At 32.2% G+C, this 5000-nt stretch overlaps 1 protein-coding gene across 1 annotated transcript in view; it reads right to left on the bottom strand.

Moving 5' to 3' along the window:
- 5-HT7 (5-hydroxytryptamine receptor 7) overlaps positions 1-1070 on the bottom strand; it is a 123515-nt gene extending 122445 nt beyond the window's left edge. Inside the window, exon 1 of the mRNA XM_035867111.2 lies at positions 1003-1070. The gene's annotated coding sequence lies outside the window, so the exon portion shown is untranslated. The remainder of the gene's footprint in view (positions 1-1002) is intronic.
- Positions 1071-5000: the final 3930 nt, after the last annotated feature.

The following is a 5000-nucleotide window of genomic DNA, read 5'->3' on the forward strand; positions in this document are numbered from 1 at the left end:
AGAGGATGAACTTCCTTCTTTCTCTCTCTCTTTTTCTCCTACACATATTTTTTTCGTTCCTTCTCTCTCTCTCTCTCTCTCTCTCTCTCTCTCTTTCCTTCCTATCTTCCTAGCTCGTACCACTTTAATCGTTTAAAAGCGAGGACAAGCTGTTAACTATTAATTAACCGTACCACATACACGTTCCTTTCGTCGTCTTTACTGGTGCATCCGGCAAAGAGAAAACAAATATATAGATACCATATAGATTAGATCGTGGGTGTTGGGAGTTGGGTTGATAGTGGGGTTGTGAGGTTGTGGTTGGAGTTGGGTGGTGGAGACATAGGAAATAGGAGATATATCGCCGATCGATTAAAAAAAAAAAACAAAAAAGAAAAAGGAAAAGAGAGAAAGAGAGAGAAACAGAGAGAGAGAGAAAGAGAGAGAGAAAGAGAGAGAGAGAGAGAAAGAAAGAAACAAAAAAAGAGAAATAGAATCCTTGAAATCGGTTTCACGTTAAAGCTTACGATTTCAATTGACGTAGTTTATCGTCGTTCGAACGTCGTTAATTGATAACCAACAGGTGTTTTCGTATGGCACACGTACATAATAGATCATCGCGTGTGATCTACCGTAAGTTTTCTTTCTTTCTTTCTTCCTTCCTTTCTATTTTCTTCCTTTTCTTGCTCTTTTACTTTTTTGCTTCTAACGCAGTTTTTTCTTTAATTTTTTATTTTTATTTTTTTTTTTACTTTTATCGTTATTATTATTATTATTATTATTATTATTATTATTATTATTATTATTATTATTATTTTTCTTCTTTTTAATATTAAAAGAAAAAAAAAAAAAAAAAGAAAAAGAATGTCTCGCTAAACCGATCGTACCTATTAAGATCTATCATCAGGATCGATTCGATCTATCGATCTATCTTTTTTTTTTCTTCCTTCCTTTCTTTCTTTCTTTTTTCTTACGCTTATTGAATTATATTATTATATATCGTTTTATACGAGACTCACTCACCCTTATCTTAGGCTTAAGGAGCCATCACGTGGAAAAGAAAAACAGGATCTTCTCTCTCTCTCTCTCTCTCTTTCTCTCTCTCTCTCTCTCTCTCTCTCTCTCTCTCTGTCTCTGTCTCTGTCTCTGTCTCTGTCTCTGTCTCTGTCTCTTCGTAGCCGCTGCACAAGTAGCAAAGAAATGTTCGAAGAGTAAAAAAAAAGATATGTATTTAGAAACGAAATGAAGTTTCACGATCTTCTTATCTTTTTCCTCTTGATCACGTTGATCGATGATCCCCTCTTCCTATTACTTCTCGAGCTCTTCGTCAAAAGTTTCTCAGACGGATTTTCGATCACCATTTATCACATAACAACTGGATCACAATCGTTAACGTCACTTTTTCAAACATTATTATCAAAATTAATAATAGTTAATAATAATAATAATAATAATAATAATAATAATAATAATAAAAGTCAGAAATAGTCATACACGATCGTTTTACAAGCACACGAGTCCATCGAACCCGATATACGACAAAAGCAACAAGCTGGTCTCCTCTCTGTTTCTCTGTCTCTCCTTCGTAAGGTACCTACGATTTAAAAAAAGAAAAGAAAAAAAAAACAAAAAAAGAAAAAAATAAAAAGAATGTCGTTTATCAAAGGAACCGTCGAGTTGTTCTCTCCTTTTTCGTTGATCCTTTTTCGTAAAGGGAAGTTTACAACGTAACTTGAAGAACTTAAATTCAAGGAAAACTTTAGAAACCATATATGCTTTCGATCCTTCTCTCTCTCTCTCTCTTTCTCCTTATCTATCTATCTATTTATCTATCTATCTATCTATCTATCTATCTATCTATCTATCTATCCATCCATCTATCCATCTGTCCATCTATCTATCAATATTCTGAACCGTACGTTTTCAAAGTGAACCCTTCCAATATATCATGAATTATCGTCGAACTTCGACTTTCGATCAAAGAACAAAAAAAGAACAAACAAACAAATAAACAAACAAAGAAAAGAAAAATCACTCATTATAGATGACAAATATCAACACTGAAATGTTCTAATGTTGAATTTAATACTTTCGTTATATATTATCGAAAGGCAGCATTTATCGAGTTTAATAATAAAATTTTATAAAAAAGGATCACAATTTTATATTACTTCTCTCTCTCTCTCTCTCTTTCCTTCTCTCTTTTTTTTCTTTCTCACACAACACTAACTAATTTCAAACTAATAGACAAGCGAACTTTTCGTCCTGTTGCTTTCAACTCGTTGTTCCTATCAGAAAACACACGAGCGCTAACGTGAACGTAAGCGCGCTCGCGCGATTTTGCGCTACGTGCGCGCGACCGCAAAGCTTAGGAAACAAAGAGAGAGAGAGAGAGAGAGAGTGAGAGAGAGAAAGAGAGAGAGCAAGAGAGACAGATGTATATATGTACACACATATATATATATATATATATATATATATATATGGTTATAACCGTGAGAATGTTCCACTCGTGCGGATTGAATCGCGCAGGGTAAACCTGACGACGAGCGTAACCCGTCCGCCGAAGCACGACGACTCTCTTTGACGTTCGTCGTACGACTACTAGACGCTCTATATCTCTTTCCCTCTCTTTCTCTCTCTCCTCTCTCTCTGTCTCTCTTTCTCTCTTTCTCTCTCTCTCTCTCTCTCTCTCTCTGGGTTCTTGCCGTTGACCCGGAGCCACCTTGCCGCGCTTGCGCCGCGCCGCCAAATTACTGCCCTATCCGGAAAACCGAACGATGTATGACGCAACGTAGTCGTAACGCCCTATCTACCATCCTACTCTTCTTCTACTACTACTATAGTTACTTCTAATTCTTCTTCTACTTCTTTTTCTCCTACTACTTCTTTTTCTCCTACTACTTCTTTTTCTCCTACTACTTCTTTTTCTTCTTCTACTACTACTATAGTTACTTCTAATTCTTCTTCTACTTCTTTTTCTTCTTCTTCTACTACTACTATAGTTACTTCTAATTCTTCTTCTACTTCTTTTTCTTCTTCTTCTTCTTCTACTACTTCTTTTTCTTCTTCTTCTTCTACTACTTCTTTTTCTTCTTCTTCTACTACTACTATAGTTACTTCTAATTATTCTTCTACTTCTTTTTCTTCTTCTACTACTACTATAGTTACTTCTAATTATTCTTCTACTTCTTTTTCTTCTTCTTCTACTATTACTATAGTTACTTCTAATTCTTCTTCTACTTCTTTTTCTTCTACTACTTCTATAGTTACTTCTAATTCTTCTTCTACTTCTTTTTCTTCTACTACTTCTTTTACTTCTACTACTACTTTTTCTTCTACTACTTCTTTTACTTCTACTACTACTTTTTCTTCTACTACTACTTTTTCTTCTACTACTTCTTTTACTTCTACTACTACTTTTTCTTCTTCTTCTACTTCTTTTTCTTCTTCTACTTCTTGTTCTTCTACTTCTTGTTCTTCTTCTACTTCTTGTTCTTCTTCTACTTCTTGTTCTTCTTCTACTTCTTCTTCTTCCACTTCTTCTTTTACTACTATTTCAATTACTACTACTACTATTACTACTATTACTATTACAACTACTACTATTACTACTACTATTACTATTATTACTATTATTACTACTATTACTATTACTACTACTACTATTACTACAACTATTACTACTATTACTATTACTACAACTATTACTACTACTATTACTACTATTACTATTACAACTATTACTACTATTACTATTACTACTACTATTACTACTACTACTACTATTACTACTATTAGTATTACTACTACTATTACTACTATTATTATTACTATTACTACTAATACTATTACTATTACTATTACTACTATTACTATTACTACTGTTACTATTACTACTACTACTACTAGTACTACTACTGCCACTACTATTACTACTACTACTACTACTATTACTATATTATTACTATACTATTACTATACTATTACTATTACTATTACTATTACTAGTACTAGTACTACTATTGTTGATGCTGCTATATCTTGTACTGGTGCTGCTGCTGCTATTAGTTCTTTTTCTTTCTAAACTTTTTTTTGATCTTTTCTTATCTTTCTTTATATCATCCCCAAGTCATGATAAGTTAGTATCGAATTAAGTTGTACCATGTTTTCTTTTTTCTTCCCCTTTTAATATTTCTGACGACGAAGACGACGATAGAATTTTAATTTTGTGGATGTTCTAGACTGGTTTTCTTTTATTCTTTCTTTTTTTTTCCTTTTTTTTTGTTTCTTTCTTTGAACGATCCATGACTAGTTATGATAGTTATGGTCCCACGATAATTGGGATCTGGTTGACATTTTTTAAGATAGGTCTTAGAAAGAGAGACGTGTCGTCAATTGAGTTAATAACGATTTTTACGCAGGTCAGGATGATTATTAAATGTTATTGATTAGAATTTTATTTTTGATTGTTTTAAAAATTGAAGGATTTTTTTTTTTTTTCTTTTAATTTGGCAACGTTTCAATAGCTGGATCCGGTGAGAAAAGAAATTTTTCGGAGCTACGTATAACCAAAGACGCGACAATACTGATAGTCTGAAGTAACATTAGGGTGATTTCCTTCTACATTTAGAATGACATTTCTCGATTAGAGATCCTTGATTATTTCAAAAGAAATGTTAAAATATTAATTAATATACTATTTCATCTTTAACTTTTCCGATATCTTACTTATTTTTCTTCGGATTAATCCACAAATTAATATGGAACTAAGTTATATCGTATTCTTTTTTTCGAGATGACGAAGAGAATCTTTTAATTTTCTAGATATCCTCGGTACTTTTTCCCCCCTTCTTCTTTTTTCTTTAACGCTATAAAAACTTTCTGTTTTCTGGGTCGTTTATTTAATTTTTATTGCTGATTATTTCTGAGGATATTCACGAATCCGAATATAAAATATCATATATTAATACATAATTTCAAAATCTTCGATATTAATTTAAAAAGAAAAGAAGAAAAAA

This window comes from Vespa mandarinia, chromosome 5, assembly GCF_050613455.1.
Source record: "Vespa mandarinia isolate Hongniang chromosome 5, ASM5061345v1, whole genome shotgun sequence".
NCBI classification, from domain to species: domain Eukaryota; kingdom Metazoa; phylum Arthropoda; class Insecta; order Hymenoptera; family Vespidae; genus Vespa; species Vespa mandarinia.